Raw genomic sequence first — 16,870 nt, 5'->3', positions numbered from 1 at the left:
CTCCCTCCCTCCCAGCCTGCCTGCCCGCCCGCCCGCCTTCCTTCCTTCCTTCCTTCCTTCCTTCCTTCCTTCCTTCCTTCCTTCCTTCCTTCCTTCCTTCCTTCCTTCCTTCCTTCCTTCCTTCCTTCCTTCCTTCCTTCCTTCCTTCCTTCCTTCCTTCCCTCCCTCCCTCCTTCCTTCCTTTGAGTCTTGCTCTGTTGCCCAGGCTGGAATGCAATGGTGTGATCTCGGCTCACTGCAACCTCCACCTCCCAGGTTTAAGCGATTCTCCCACCTCAGCCTCCCAAGTAGCTAGGATTACAGGTGCCCGCCACCATGCCCAGCTAATTTTTGTATCTTTAGTAGAAACAGGGCTTCACCATGATGGCCAGGTTGGTCTCGAACTCCTGACCTCAGGTGATCCACCTGCCTCAGCTTCCCAAAGTGCTGGGATTACAGGCATGAGCCACCACACCTGGCCTTATTTAATTTTTCTAGTAATTCATTTTTATTCTGTTTTATAAAATTATCATTCTGTGACAAAATAGAAATTTAAAAAGCAAAACCAACGGATCCTTCTTCACAGATGGTTTGAGAAGTTTTGGACTGTAGTGGAAAGAGAACAGGTTTTGGAAGTGAATAGGGCTGGGTTGCTCAACCTCTCTGAGCCTCACCTTCCTCATCTGTACCTACCTTCCCCAGAGCTAAGAGAAATGGTGCATGGAGACAAACACATATCCAGGCATATGTGCTCTGCCAGAGGTGAGGACAGAGGGTTGTGGGGGCACAGAGAAGGTCCTTCAGCTGGAGGAGTGATGAGAGATTGACTGGGGAGACGTCCTGGTGAAGGCGATGCCTGAGCTATGCTGGGAAGGGTGGGGCTTCGGCAGCAAGACCAGACACACTGGTGGGGGCAGCTTCCTCCTTTGCAGACCAGTTCCAGCCTAAGAGCAGAAGCTGTAGGGGTGCTTAGAAGCGCAGTCCCTGGTGAGAGCATGCAGGCTGGCTGCATTCCTGTGGTATTTGAGGATTGATCTTGTCAGATTAGCAGCTTTGCTTTTTTTGGTTCAGGTACAAGATCCCCACGTGGGGAGTTCTTGCTGCTTGTGAGGAGCAGAAGCTGGTGAAAGCACAGAACGTGATCCTGGCCCTCCTCCCGAGCTGTGTGAGGCTCCCAGCCAGGAGCAAGCAGCTCTGCGAGTTCCTCAGTGAGAGGGAAGGCCCAGGTCTGAGCTCCACCCACACAAGTCCCAGCGGTGAGGCAGCAGCTCAGCAGAGAGCAAGATGCTGGCACCTTCAGGACTGTGTCTTGCTTTCCCTACTCTGTCTGCACCTGGGGACACAGGTCACTCTCTAACTGGTTTCCCCAAATAAACAGCCAGAGCTAGAAGGGAGAAGGAGGGCTGAAGCCTCGCCTCCCCACTGTGGAGGCAGGACAGCAGTCTATGCCTGCCTCCCATGATGAGGGCCCTTGGCTCTGCCTTCTGCCCTGACACAGGCAAAGAGTCCAGATCCAGGCAAATGAAGTGTCAGAGGGAAGCCACGGCCCTACGCAGGGATCCTGAGTTCAGTGAATCTCTCAGGAGAGAGGTCTGGGCTAGAAGAAAACAAATTGCAGGTAGGTCCATATACAACCCCCAGAGCGTGGACGAGATTGTCCAGGGATGATGTGGCGAGTATTGGGCCACATGGCCTCTGTTCACAGGAGTTCCTGGTCAGGGAAACACACACCTGATAGGTGGCAGCAGCACGAAAGCAGGCCTGTCGGCAGCTGGCCCTGTGACATCTTTGTGGCCCTTGTGTTGGGATAGACCCATCCTCTCTCCCTGGGTTCCAAGGGCTTAGTGTGGGGAAGTTTCCCGCAGCGGACAACTTCCGAACATAGTTTGAAAACAGAAGATTGGGGCTGGTCATGGTGGCGACCAGCCTGACCGACATGGAGAAACCCCATCTCTAGTAAAAATACAAAATTAGCCAGGTGTGGTGGCACATGCCTGTAATCCCAGCTACTCAGGAGGCTGAGGCAGGAGAATCGCTTGAACCCGGAAGGTGAAGGTTGCAGTGAGCCGAGATCACGCCATTGCACTCCAGCCTGGGAGACAGAGCGAGACTCCATCTCAAAAAAAAAGAAAAAGAAAACAGATGATTGGAAAAACAAAGTGACACCTTTTGGTTTGCTGCTCAGCCCCTTCAGATAGTGTGTCTGGGCCAGAGGCCAATTGCCGTTTGCAGAACTTGCTCTAAGCAGCAAATGCCCAAATGGAGCAAGTCCTCCAAATGGAGCAAGGCATGTGCTTGAGGCCTGAGCTCGGAGACCAGCTCTGATGAGGGGTGGCTCTGCCTGCTGTCTCCACTGGCCTTGCTCCCATGTGTCCAGGGTGACTGTGATCAGTGAGGGTCCGGCCAGGTTAAGGGCTGTTGCCACCACATTCCCCGTCTCCATCACCCATCCTCATTCGTACCTTGAGACCAGCAAGAGGGATTAAGGGCAGGACTCTGCCAGCTATATGTTCACCCTTAGGCCACTTCTGACCATCCCAAACCCCCTGCCTCTGTCCCTGTGCTCTTCTCTTTCTGCCCTGTGGCTGTTGCACACACAGGGGCCCCTGATACCCAAGTCCCTTCCTCCGAAGGGCTTCTCTCTGCCCCTCCCTACCCCTGAGGGAGTATGCAAGGAGAACTGGTTGGATCAGGCCCCATGAGCTCATATGGGCCTCCTGATGGAAAGAATCCTTCCTCCTGACCTTTTTTAACATGGTCAGCAGCTGCCTCTGATTTAACCAGTTCTGCCTGTAGCCTAGTCATTTTGGGGGCAAAATGAAGAAAAGTGCAAGAGGCAGTAGGGCAGAGCACAGCACACCGTGACCCACACTCAAGGCTGTGGGGAAAGCCAGCTCATCCAGGAGGCCTGGGCTCCTGACACAGTCCTGTCTCCAGTGGGCCCGCTCCGGGAAAGTTGCCGACTCTCATAGAGATGCATTTCTTTGCTACCACTCAGATTATTGGGAGGAAACACAGGGTTCAGAGACCCCCATGTGGCCAAGGAAAGCTGTCGGCAAAGGCACAGCTGCATGTAGAGTGCAGGTTCAGGAGCAAAGGGTGAGCCTGGTTCTATCCATCTCTGATCCAGTCCTCGTCAGGTACTCCACAGAGGAGCATTTGCTAAAGGAAGAAAGGTAGGACCGGCCATTTCTGCCATTCATCTGGATCCCAAGGGCCATCCTTCATGAGCAGCAGGTCTCTTCCTGTCTAGCCATGAGCCCCTTTCCCTAACCCCTGGAGTGCTAGATGCAGAAAGGGAGGGCAGTGGAGGGATGTGGGCTATGTGGGTTACAGCCACCATGTTCTCCCTAGCCAGAGGTTGATCATTTTTTCCAGCCTGTGACTGGGCCTAATTTCAGACCTTTTCTGAGTGTAGGCCTAGATTTCAGGAAATAGAGAGCTTTTGAGCTGAGGCAAAAGTGGTCTTACTGTGCTTAAACTGTCATCTGTTGGCACTGCAGTGAGGCTGGTCAGAGGAAGAGGGGTACATCTTTACCACCTGGCCTCACCGCTGTTTCACCGATCCCTGTGGCTGGACCTTGTGTGCCTGTGCCAGGTTCACAGCATCTCCTTCCTGCTTTCTCAGCAAAGATGGAATACAGCTGGGAGCTCCTCTGCCTCAGTCTGGGGAGGTGAAAAGAACTTAGGTTTTGAAATCAGGCAAGCCTGGGTTAGAATCCCAACTTTGCCACTTTGCTAGCTGTATAACCTTGGACAAGCCCTTAGTCATGTTAAACATCAGCCTCCTTATCTGCAAAATGCGAATAACAGCCCCCATCTCATGGGCATTTATGGGGATTACACAAGGTAATGTCCATGATATGTGTGGCCTAGTGCCTGGCATGCAGCGAGTGCTTCGTCTGGGTTGGTAAGTGTGGTTCTGTCTTTATGCCCTGACTGCCTCAACTCTCATGGAGACCTTCCAGTAATATGTCTTGGTGTGGAGCTGTCAGGACTTGTATAGACTGCATACAAACCCAGGTGATTGGCATTTGTTGATACAGAAATACTTCCACATATCGGGAAATGTGGCTTTTGGCAACTCCAGCTACACAGGATGCAACCGATGACTTGTAATTTATGCTGATGCATAAATTTAATTTAAGCTGATGCTTAAATTAATAAATTAAATTAATAATTTAAGCTGATGCTTCCTGGTGCCCTAACCCCTAGATGCCAATGCCCTGCTAACCCATAGTCTTTTATGGCTTCCTGCTGTGCCTGCTAGTCCCCCAGCCTGGAGTGCTTCTCCATATTCTTTGCCTTAAGAACTACTGCTTTGGCTGGGCGCAGTAGCTCACACCTGTAATCCCAGCACTTTGGGAGGCCAAGGCAGGCGGATCACCTAAGGTCAGGAGTTCGAGACCAGCCTGATCAACATGGAGAAACCCCATCTCTACTAAAGACACAAAATTAGCCGGGCATGTTGGTACATGCCTGTAATCCCAGCTACTCAGCAGGCTGAGGCAGGAGAATCGCTTGAACTCGGGAGGCAGAGGTTGTGGTGAGCCAAGATCACGCCATTGCACTCCAGCCTGGGCAACAAGAGCGAAACTCCGTATCAAAAAAAAAAAAAAAAGAAAAGAAAACTACTGCTTTTACTTCAATGAGTAATTTGAATGTTGCCTGGCATCAAGCACAGCAGTCTCTGCTCAGAGAACTGCTTGTGGCAGGCCTCTCCCCTCCAAAGGGGCCTGGACAAGGCAGGTGCTCAGCTTGGCCAGCTTCCCACATGCATGTGCTGTCTGGAGTGTCCGTCCTCACATTCTCAACCTTTAAAACTCCAGCTCAGATGTCACCTTCCCTGTGAAGCTTTTCCTGCCCTGGAGCTCCCCCAGCTCTGTGTGCACCTCTCTCTGTAACAGTTCTGTGTATATTGCATTGTAGTTCCATCCTGAGACCTATACTGATCCTTGTCTAATTTTTACCTCTATCTTACCCTCCATCACCACTTGGTGACTGACTAAATTGGGGACAGCTCCCATTTCCCTTTATCTATCCTATCACCACATTCCTTGCAGCTGGCTTGGGCTTGGGGAGGGAAATGGAAGCGGCAGGTCCTGCTGACCTAGTTGTGCATTCTGCCATATCCAGGCCCACTGTGCAGCTGGGCCCAGCACTCTGGGCTTCCTTCCCAGGACAAACACCAGCAGCATCAACAGTGGACAGAGCCAGGTGCAGTGGCTCACGCTTGTAATCCCAACACTTTGGGAGGATCACTTGAGCCCAGGAGTTTGAGACCAGCCTGGGAAACATAGCAAGACTCTGTCTCTACCAAAAAAATAAATAAATAAATTAGCATAATAGTGTGCACTTATAGCCCTAGCTACTACTCAGGAGGCTGAGGCAGGAGGATTGCTTGAGCCAGGGAGGTTGAGGCTACAATGAGCTGTGATCATGCTACTACACTCCAGCCTGGGTGACAGTGTGAGACCCAGTTTTTTTTTGTTTTTTTTTTTTTTTTTTGAGACGGAGTCTCGCTCTGCCGCCCAAGCTGTAGGCTGTAGTGCAGTGGCGCGATCTCGGCTCACTGCAAGCTCCGCCTCCCGGGTTCACACCATTCTCCTGTCTCAGTCTCCCTAGTAGCTGGGACTACAGGCGCCCGCCACCACGCCCAGCTAATTTTTTGTATTTTTAGTAGAGACAGGGTTTCACCGAGTTAGCCAGGATGGTCTTGATCTCCTGACCTTGTGATCTGCCCACCTCGGCCTCCCAAAGTGCTGGGATTACAGGCGTGAGCCACTGTGCCCGGCCGAGACCCAGTTTCAAAAAAACAGTGGACAGAGTCTAAAGTGGCTTTAAGGACATATTAAATTCTGGATTATTCTTCCTTCAAAACATTGAGTTTGATGGTCTCCCTCCGTTGACTCAAATAACTGGATATTGCATGTCTGTCTGTTCACTCATGTAATACATTTTTATCGAGTGCCGGGCACTGTGTGGGCACTGGGGAAATGCTTTTTAAAAATGCAGGCATAGTCCTAGCTCACTGTCTGGGGGAAGTAAATTGAAGTTATAGCTCAGGGTTTCGGAGACATTCAAGTCAAGTTGAAGAGTGAGAGACTTGGTTGAGTGCTGCCTCACAGCTGCATTTCAGTGCCTGGCTCTGACCAGGCCACAGCACACACCACTGCTAAGTGTGGGGCTGTGGGGAGGCCGCCCTGCACCCACTCCAGGCTGGAGGCAGTCACACAGTAGCTCTGCGGGCTGTGGCAAGAATGAGACTATGACAGCCCTGGAGCCTCAGAAAAACTGGCTTGTGAATGACTTTGCACGGACCAGGGTTGTAGACAAACAGAAATGACATCTGAAAAGACTCCTCTGAGCAAGTCCCCTGGCACATTCACACAAGTCAAGTTCAAACAAAAGGCTGTTGATGACATTTCTTCGCACAAGTCACGAAAAGCTTCAGACCAAGGGTGAGCAGTTTCTGCTTCTGCAATTCGGAGATCATAAAGAATAAAGAATGGATTGGGGAAAGCATAGCTCCATCACTAAGCCAGCCTCCGCCCCCTAGAATGGGGCCTGTCTGGTCAGTATGATGTTCTTAATCCTGGGAGACCCCACAGAGGCCCCAGTCTGGCAGAGAGTGTCCTCAGGGTGTGGGAGAAGCCTCCTCCTCCTCTTCCACCTCTGTGGAGCAGCGACCAGGCCTCCAGATAAAAGCATGCTTGCGTCAGCACCTCATAGATCTCGATCCGGACCTGCCCATGGTGACTGCTGCCCCACTTCTAAGCCCCAGAGACCCTAAGTATTCTGCCCCTCCCTGAACCCCTAAGCACTCACTGTCTACCAAGCCTAGTGCAGAGGTCTAGGGGAGAGTGACAGATAAGAAACTGAGTGGGGGCTGGACGCGGTGGCTCATACCTGTAATCCCAGCACTTTGGGAGGTCAAGGCAGGCGGATCACCTGAGGTCAGGAGTTTGAGAACAGCCTGGCCAACATGGCAAAACCCCGTCTCTACTAAAAATACAAAAATTAGTTGGGCGTGGTGACTCACGCCTGTAATCCCAGCTACTTGGGAGGCTGAGGCAGGAGAATCATGTTAACCTGGGAGATGGAGGTTGCAGTGAGCTGAGATGGCACGATTGCACTCCAGCCTGGGCAACAAGAGCAAAACTCTGTCTCGGGAAAAAAAAGAAAGAAAGAAACTGAGTGGGCATTGTGGTTACTGTAGCAACAGAGCAAGCACAAGGAGCTGTGTGTGCTCTGATAAGAGCGCCTGGCCAAACTGCAGGCAGGAGAGGCTTCCCAGAGGTGGTGACACCTGTGCTGCCTATTGGAGGACAGTTAGAAACTGGCCAGGTAGAGAATCTAGGGAAGGGCAGGAATCACGTGGAGGGAAGGAGACACACTTGGAAGTAATTTGGCCTATTGGAGTACAAGTCCTTGGCAAGAGGCCTTGAATGTCATGCTGAGAAGTTTGAACTTTATTATGAGGTCAACCAAGGTTTCAAAGCAGGGAGGGAAGGACAGCATCAGATTTGTGCTTTAGAAAGGTCATTGCCTGAAATGGGGAGAAAGGGTTACAGGAAGTGGGACTGAGAAAGGTAATGCTTGGGAAGAGGTGATAAGGACAAGTTCATGCGATATTAGGGGAGGAGAAATGACAACATTAGGTGGCTGGTGGAGGGATGAGTAAAAATGGATTCCTAGTTTCTGTTTCAGGCAGCTGGCAAGATAGCGGCGCCATTTCCTAACATAGGGAACACAGGGAGAAGAGCATGCTTACGGGGCAGCTGTTGAGTTCATTTGGGGAGAATGCTCAGCTTGAAGTTCCTGCGGGACATCCCTGTGAAGCACCCAGGTCCTTTAAGGGATTTTTTTTTCCAGCTTCTTCCTATTGTAAACAGAGTATCTACATACAACATTCGTATAAATAAGTCTTTTTGCAGCTTCCTCACTATCTCTGACATAGTGAAATAAATTTTTTCATTACATCACATGAATTTGTAGTATCTCTGCCTTTGAGTCACCAAACTTCTCAACGTGAAACCTGTTCACTTAAACTTCCTTCCCTCCCCTTTCACCATCACTTATTTTATAAGCATTTCCATATACTGGGCACCATGCTGGGTATTAAGGATGAAAAGTAATACATAATCCTTACCCCAGAACTTCAGTCTAGAGTGAGTCAGACATGAAAACAAAATTATATTGTGCTGACATGATGGTAAATGGAAGTCTAGGGTGCCACGAATACACAGAAAGGAGACACCTAATCAAAGTGAGGTGTCAGAAGGGGCTTTTCTCCTAAGGTAGATCACTGGGCTCACTCCTCTTCTGCTGTTATTGTTTACAGGACCTCTTGACCTTCATTCTGATCATCTGCTAGCATTAAAGGGCCAAAGAAGACCTTTTCATTGGTTCGCTGGTGATTGCTGACTCACCATCATGAAGTTGAAAAGTTGTCTTTCTTTTTTGTTTTAGTTTTGTTTTTGGCAGGGGTCAGTGCCATAAGTGTTAGTGGGTGGGATACATTATGTCAGTAGCTCCTTAAGATACATGGTCTGTGGACCTGAAGTATTCATGGCCCCTCAAGGCCACATGCAACCAGAGCCAAGCAGCTGGGCCTTTCCCAGGGCTCCCGACCTCCTCTGGAGTCATCACTGTCTGCCTCACACTCCCATATATTTTCAACACTGCCGGTTCTCAAAAACACCCAGGTAAGGACATATCATGGCCCCTTTCAGCAGCCTGGGAAAATGCCTTGGAAGTTTCTTTTTCTCCCCTACTGTAAGCCTGCAGGACAGGGAGGATCTGTGACAGAGAATACCTGGGAGAAGCCATCTTTTGGGGGAAAGTGGTCAGAGAAAGATTTTTGAAGGAGGCGATTTTTTTTTCAAGGCGCGGTAACTCACACCTGTAATCCTTGCACTATGAAGCTCAGGCAGGCCGATCACTTGAGCCCAGTAGTTTGAGGCCAGCCTGGGCAACATGGCGAAACCCCATCTCTACTAAAAAAAAAAAAAAAAAAAAAAAAAAAAATTAGCCACGTATGATGGTGGTGTGCACCTATAGTCCCAGCTACTCAAGAGGTTGAGGTGGGAGGATCCCCTAAGCCCAAGAAGTTGAGGCTGCAGTGAGCCATGATTGTGCCACTGCATTCCAGCCTGGGTGACAGACTGAGACCCTATCTCAAGAGAAAAAAAAAAGATTAAGGAATTAGGCAGTTGAAAAATGACAGGGTAGGTATTCTAGACAGAGGGAATGCATAAACTGAGAACGTGATGCACGTAAGGACACTCAGATAACTGCACATGGTTTGGTACATTTGGCACATAGTGTTACATCCTAGATGCTGGAAGACAGGCTAGAGAAGTAATCTAGAGCAAGATCATGGAAGACCTCACAAGTCACTCCAAAAGGACTCTAGATTACATCCTTAAAGATGTGGGAAATTAGGCCAGGCGCGGTGGCTCATGCTTGTAATCCCAGCACTTTGGGAGGCCGAGGTGGGTGGATCACGAGGCCGGCAGTTCAAGACCAGCTTGGCCAAGATGGTGAAACGCTGTCTCTACTAAAAATACAAAAATTAGCCAGGTATGGTGGCGGGCACCTGTAATCCCAGCTACTTGGGAGGCTGAGGCAGAGAATTGCTTGAACCCGGGAGGCGGAGGTTGCAGTGACCTGACATCACACCACTGCACTCCAGCCTGGGCAACAGAGCAGACTCTGTCTCAAAAAAAAAAAAAAAAAAAAAAAAAAAAGATATGGGAAATAATTGACATGTTTTAGGCAAGAGACAAGATTGACCTAATGAGATTGGCTATTCCAAAAGATTGCCCTCACCCAATGTGGAAGATAAATTGGAGGAGGGAACTTGGAAGCATGAAGCCCAGTTAGGAGGCTGTTGTGGTGACTGGTGAAGTCAGTCCCATGGGGATGGAGAATAAAGACTGTTTGAAGAACACTGAGGAAATAGAATCAAAGTGTCCCTTCTCTCCTCCCAGAACATCTTATAAGGTACTTTTCCATCGCCAGCACATGTCCTGATGACATTGTTGTCTGTCTGCCCCTCCAGAGCACAAACTGCATATTATTTCTCTTTGTGGCCAGCCCTAGCCCCTGACAGTACCTGGCACTGACTAGGTGCTCAGCAAGTGCTCATTCTGAGTATGGAAGGCTAGGGAAAGGGAAGAATCTGGAATGACTCCCAGGTTTTTGTCTTCAAAGGTAGGTGTATTGGTCTGTTTTTATGCTGCTCATAAAGACATACCCAGAACTGGGCAATTTACAAAAGAAAGGAGTTTAATGGACTTGCGGTTCCACGTGGCTGGAAAGGCCTCACAATTGTGGCAGAAAGTGAGAGGCATGTCTCACAAGGCAGCATTCCCTCACATGGCAGGGAAACTCCCATTTTTAAAACCATCAGGCTGGGTGCAGTGGCTTATGCCTGTAATCCCAGCACTTTGAGAGGCCGAAGTGGGCGAATCACCTGAGGTCAGGAGTTCGAGACCAGCCTGGCCAACATGGTGAAACCCTGTCTCTACTAAAAATACAAAAATTAGCTGGGCGTAGTGGCTCACACCTGTAATCCCAGCTACTCAGGAGGCTGACGCAGGAGAATCGCTTGAACCCGGGAGGTGGAGGTTGCAATGAGCCAAGATCACGCCACTGTACTCCAGCCTGGGTGGCAGAGCGAGACTCTGTCTCAAAATAAAAAAAGCCATCAGATCTCGTGAGACTCATTCACTATGACGTGAATAGTGCAGGAAAGACCCGCCCCCATAATCAATCACCTCCCATCAGGTTCCTCCCACAACACATAGGAATTGTGGGAGTTACAATTCAAGATGAGATTTGGGTGGGGACACAGCCGAACCATATCAGTAGGAAAATTGGAGGTGCCATTGATTGAGGTAGAGAACCTAAGAAGAAGATCATTTGTTTCTTTTATTTGATTTCTGACTTTTGGGAGGAGGAAAGGGCAGAGATCATGAATTTGGTTGTGGGCATAGTGAGTTTGAGATGCCTCTGGGACACTTAAGGAAAGATGTAGATAGTCATTTGTATATGTGGGTCTGGGGTTCCCAGGGAGAGGTCAGAGTTAAAGATGATGCAGTGGGAGTTATCAGCAAGCACACAGATGAAGTTTTGGCAGCAGCGAAGTTGTATGGGGAAGGTGTGTTAACTGGGTCCCAAATTGGCAGCTTATGAGCTAAATCTACCTGTAGACATGCCTTATGGCACAGTGTTTTAAAATAATGTGAATATTTTTAGACAGTATGTAATTCTAGCTTGCTGTAACCCTGCCCCTTCTTGTTTTCTTGTATCTGGCCCATTACACATATTTACCATACCTTCTTGGCTCTTTTAGGCATTCGAGTTGGTAATTTTTTAAGGAAGAAGAAAATGGAATGACCTAACTCTGGGGAATACTAATATATAAGGGTTGAATAGGATGAAGGAGAATAGGGAAAAAATGGCTGGAAAGATTAGAGGAAATCAGAAGAGAATAGAATTTCTCTCCAAAATTGTGGGAGGCTATATAGACAACGTACTTGTATAATAAAGTATAAAATGTAGATTCCTCTTCATCCAGCAGTTCCACTTCTAAATATTGTACATACAAAAGTAATCATATGTATGTATGCATTACTATAATATGCTGTTGCAGCATGTTTATGATAATAGCAAAAAACTGGAAACAGCCTAAGTGCCTCTGAGCCAAGCATGGTTCATGTAGTATGTCCCTGTGATGAAATAGTATGTAGCCATGAAAAATGATGTCAGACTGTATTTAATGGCATGCTCCCACAGTTTATTGTTAAATTTGTTAAAAAGCAAGTTATGGGACACTATATATAAGATAATTCCATTTATGTTAAATGTCTGTTTATGGAAGGAAAAGTCTGGAAGCTTTCACACACAAATCACAAGAACTTCCCAATAGCTAAATCTAGTAGACCTTTCTCTGGCCTCTGTGCCATTGACCTGTCTGTGGCTTTTGACACTGTTTAACCTTTCTTGGCTTTCTGCTTCTTGTCTTTTTTCCCTAACTTTAGTCCCATAGGCTGGCACTCAGGACTGAAAAATGGCAGAGTCATTCCTGGGAGAGCCCTTCAAAACTAGCAGTTTGTTTAAACCCTGGGCATACCCAAAGCAGGGCACTTACTGGGCAGTTCTTCCTGGAAAGGAGCAGTTAGGGACAGTATCTTCCTGACTCTCACCCCCTTGAGTCTACATATCTCTTCTGGGATAAAACCCTTCCCAGGGCTCTGGGTACAAGTTTCCTCTCCTTGCCCACGTCCCCCACCCTCTAGCAAAGTTGCCTGGCTAGCCCCTCTCTCCCACGCCTTCTGTTCAATCAAGGGGTTATTTTTAACTGTGTTGTGTATACCATGCTTAAATCCTGGCAAAACACCAGAGCTTTGGAAGAGACACCCGAGATGGAAATAGTCTCCCACAACCTCTGGCCCCTTTCCAGCGCTTTTCCTTTTAAAGAGAGTAAACAACTAATCCAAACTGTAGACAGCCCAACGAAGAAAGTCCCTAGATGCTAGCACTGAGCAGCTGAACCCACAGCCTTGGCCATGACGTTAGACTGGGGCCTATCTTCAGCCCAGGGTGAGTCCAGGGAGAAGATGGTTCTTGCCACTTTCCTGGGCTTGGTGGTTCTAGAACCCTGTATCTTGGAATCATGGAGATTACTTAGTCCATTCCCCATTTCCAATAGCTAGAAGTCCTTGACCTGCAGAAACAGCCCGTTCATTTCAAGATACTCATCAGTAATTGGAGAGGCTTAACTATGAAAAGCCAGAATCTGCCTTTCTACAACTTCCCCCTGTGGTCTTAGTTCTGCCTGCCAGAGGACATAGGACAAGACTAATCCCTTTTCTCCATCAGTTGTTCAGAGATTTGAAGCTGGTGATGTCTCCTGCCAGACATCTCTGCCCTTATAGGGTATCATAAAGGGCCCCTCACTATCAGAAAACCAGAGAAGAAGTGGTTTTCTTCTCAGGGAGCATAGCAGGAGAAGCATCTCCCCATTTTTGATGCTCCTCATAATGCCTCACACCCAAAAGATGCTATTTTCTTCAGTGGTCATGTCCCACTGACCATAAGCCTATTCTTGACATGCTCTTGCCAAGCCCCCTCCCTTCCTTCTCAGCACGTATGATGGAACGTGTGGGTCCAAACCAAGCTTGGCAAGGTAGCTGTCATTCTGGAGTATTTTGGATCCTCTTTGGTCTCCAATATAAACTGTTCCTTTCCTTTCTCTATGTCTTCCATAGATTTGAGGATTAAGCCGTTCTGTTCTTGTCTAAACAGTGCACATAAAAAGAGCGATTGAGATAAGCCTAACGCAGAAACTTGCCCCCTACACTGCAGGCAGTTAGCGGGGCTTCTGTCCTCTGAAGTTCACCAGCTTCTATCTCTCAGACCACCCTCCCTGTAGCCTACATTGGTATCCATCTCACACCTGGCCAAATCCACCTGGAAGGGCAGTTGCCTCATGCTTTCCTAGACCTTGTCATGGTCCACATGTGATATCTGAGAGCTACAGGCAAGGACTCATGCCCTAAAGAAGAGCCACAAAGTTCTAGAAGGAGCATTTACCCCAGAGTCAGACATCAGAGGCTCAAACCTGGTTCAGCACCTTCTCTCTTTGGACAAGTCACTCAAACTCTAAACCTCAGTGTCTTCATCTGTAAATTAGGGGGAATGCCTATCTACTTACTTCAAATGAATTTTGTGAGGCTAAAATGATATTGTATAATGAAAAACAGTAAGAGCAAGGTGTTGATAATTATTTCGTAAACATTTATTGAAACCCTGCCAGTATGTAAGCCCTGTAAGTGACATAAGTAGGAATCCCATGAGCCCTGTTGAATTTTGATCCAGCAGGAGGTCTGCTTAGGCCTCCAGGCCATCGAAATCACAGGCCATGCTGGGAGGAGGGGAGCCCCAAGTATGGGGAAGGGAACCTGGGACAGGGCAGAGCAAAGGCTTCCCAGAAGGGGCTGGAGTCAGGCTGAGAACAGGCCACCTTCACTGGTCTGGTCTGGTGTCAGGACACATGTTGTGCATAAAAGGCCTGAAACCCAAGAGAGGCAAGGCAGGAGCGAGACCTCAGGGGTTGGAACTGGAGATGGAGAAGCTCTCAGAGAGCTGTGTCTCTGGAGGGTGGGGGTGGGAGCTGGTTGACATGAGGCTGAATCCCAGGCCAGGACCTATGGTTCGTGCATGTGAACTGTTCTTGGGAGAGCTGTGATGGGAAGAGGACAGGCTTGAAGCTAGTGGGGACGTGGCCATGGGGTGAAGTGGGTGTCTGCAGAGAGGAAAAGTAGAATGTTTACAAGGGCCACTGTGGAAAGGAGAAGAGGCTGGTACTAGGGAACCCCAAAACTATTGAGCACGGAGCAGGCCAAGTGGGCCAGGAGTCTGTGGCAGCCACCTGTCTGCTTGTGTAGGTTTTCTCCAGCAGGTTTCGTCCTCCCAGTACTGAGGTAAGGATTCTGAGAAGTAACCCCCATGCCAGAAAGCTTGGCCCAGATTGATTCTGCCTCCCAGGATTCATGTGTAGGAAACAGCCTCTGTTCCTGAAGTGAGGAGAAAGATGCTGGGGCTTGGGGCAGTGACAGGACTCAGGCCATTCCAGAAGGGAGCAGCCATGGCCCAAATGAGCAGCTGGCCACAGATAATAGTTCCCGGGACTGTCCTACATGTGGGACAACAGCAGGCTCCAGTGGATGGAGCACTCCAGCCTCTTTGGAATGAGGTGGCCGAAGTACTTGGCAAGGCTGTGCACTGTAACAACGAGGGGACCAGAAGAACCCTGGTAGAGAACTCAGAAGGAGGCTAGGGATACAGCCAGGCAATGTGCTACATGAACCTTTGAGACTGAGATATGAGCCCATGGGTGACGGCTTTTGGACCTGTGTTAATGGAGTGTGAGGGAGAGGCTGGGGTGTGAGGGAGAGGCTGGGGTGTGAGGGAGGGACTGGGGTGTGAGGGAGGGACTGGGGTGTGTGGGAGAGGCTGGGGTGTGTGGGAGAGGCTGGGGTGTGGGAGAGGCTGGGGTGTGAGGGAGAGGCTGGGGTGTGAGGGAGAGGCTGGGGTGTGAGGGAGGGACTGGGGTGTGTGGGAGAGGCTGGGGTATGGGAGAGGATGAGGTGTGAGGGAGAGGCCGGGGTGTGAGGGAGAGGCTGGGGTGTGAGGAAGAGGATGGGGTGTGAGGGAGAGGCTGGGGTGTGAGGGAGAGGATGGGGTGTGAGGAAGAAGCTGGGGTGTGAGGGAGGGACTGGGGTGTGAGGGAGGGACTGGCGTGTGTGGGAGAGGATGGGGTGTGGGAGAGGATGGGGTGTGAGGGAGAGGCTGGGGTGTGGGAGAGGCTGGGATGTGGGAGAGGATGGGTGTGAGGTGGAGGATGGGGTGTGGGAGAGGATGGGATGTGAAGGAGAGGCTGGGATGTGAGGGAGAGGCTGGGTTGTGTGGGAGGGACTGAGGTATGAGGGAGAGGATGGGGTGTAAGGGAGAGGATGGCGTGTGAGGGAGAGGATGGGGTGTGAGGGAAAGGATGGGGTGTAAGGGAGAGGATGAGGTGTGAGGGAGAAGCTGGGGTGTGGGAGAAGATGGAGTGGGAGGGAAAGGCTGGGATGTGAAGGAGAGGAGGGTGTGTGTGAGGGTAGGAAGGGGTGCGTGGGAGGGAGGAGAGGGTATGTGGGGGAGGGGGAGCGGTATGTCAGAGAGGGGTGTGTGTGGGAGATGATTGGGATGTGAGAAAGAGGATGGGTTCTGAGGGAAAGGCTGGGGGTGAGGGAGAGGAGGGGGTGAGGAGAGGAGGGGACATGGGGGAAGGAGGAGGTATGTAGGGGAAGGGGAAGGGGTGTGGGGGGAGGAAGGTGTGTATGGGGGAGATGATTGGGGTGTGAGAGAGGATGGGGACTAGAAGAGGATGGTATATGAGGGAGAGACTGGGGTATGAGGGAGAGGAGGGGGTAGAGGGAGAGGGATGTGGGGGACCGGGAATAGGAGGAGAGGGAAGAGGGGTGTAGGGGGGAAGGGGTGTGGGGGGAAGGAGGAAAGGATGTGTTGGGGAGAGGTGTGAGGGGGTGTGTTGGGGAGGGGTGTGAGCGAGAGGGGGTGTGAGTGGGGAGGACTGTCTCGGGGTAGAGAGAGTCCTGCCAGGGCTGCTGGTAAGGCACCTGCTGCTCTTCACCCTGCCTCTGACCGGACACTCCCTGAGGGAGAGGGAGGGCATGGCTGATACCAAAACTGGGAGGGGAGAGAAGGAGGTAAAGGAAACTGACAGTCATTGAGCAACATGGTGTGCCAAGAACTTCGCATGCCTTATCTCACTTCATCTTCACAATAATCCATGAGGTGGTAGGTGTTATTAGCCCCTTTTTACAGCCATTCATTTGACAAAATATTTAGTGAGTGCACTGCTCTAGTACTGGAGGTAAAGCAGTGAGCAAAAGTGACCAACACTCCAGCCTTCGTGGGGCTCATATTCTAGTGGGAAGCAGGCAAAGAAATGATATAGAAATAGGCATACGGTATATTCGATGGTGGGAAATACTAGAGAAAAATAAAACAGGAATGGAAGTTCGAGAGGGGCTGCCATTTGAGACTGGGAAAGATCTTCATGGGAAGGTGACATTTAAGTAAAAACCTAAAGGAAATCAGGGAAGGCCATGCTGATATCTTGGGGAAGAGCCTTCCAGGCAGAGGAAACAGCCAATGCAAAAGCTCTGAGGTGGGATCCAAATGCAGGAAAGAGGCCTGGGTTAAAGAAGTGGGAAATATGAGAGATGAAGTAAGAAAGAGAAGTCTGAATCATGGGGGTGTTGGAGGTCACTCTAGGAATGGAGGATTTCGAGCAGAGGAGTAACTTCAGTTT

The 16,870-nt window shown here is 49.8% G+C and overlaps 1 protein-coding gene across 27 annotated transcripts in view; it reads left to right on the top strand.

Annotated features, from left to right (window-relative positions):
* LOC105494891 (ST3 beta-galactoside alpha-2,3-sialyltransferase 3) overlaps positions 1-16,870 on the top strand; it is a 232,030-nt gene that overhangs the window by 157,041 nt on the left and 58,119 nt on the right. Inside the window, exon 1 of one of the 27 annotated variants that reach the window (XR_011621922.1) lies at positions 1,498-1,597. The exons of the other annotated variants lie outside the window; for them this stretch is intronic. The gene's annotated coding sequence lies outside the window, so the exon portion shown is untranslated. Of the gene's footprint in view, positions 1-1,497; positions 1,598-16,870 lie in introns of those variants that run through there. 27 annotated transcript variants of the gene reach the window in all.

Source organism: Macaca nemestrina, chromosome 1 (assembly GCF_043159975.1).
Source record: "Macaca nemestrina isolate mMacNem1 chromosome 1, mMacNem.hap1, whole genome shotgun sequence".
Taxonomy (NCBI): domain Eukaryota; kingdom Metazoa; phylum Chordata; class Mammalia; order Primates; family Cercopithecidae; genus Macaca; species Macaca nemestrina.
Note: the sequence above shows the minus strand (reverse complement) of the source record. Positions and strands in the feature narration are given on the sequence as shown.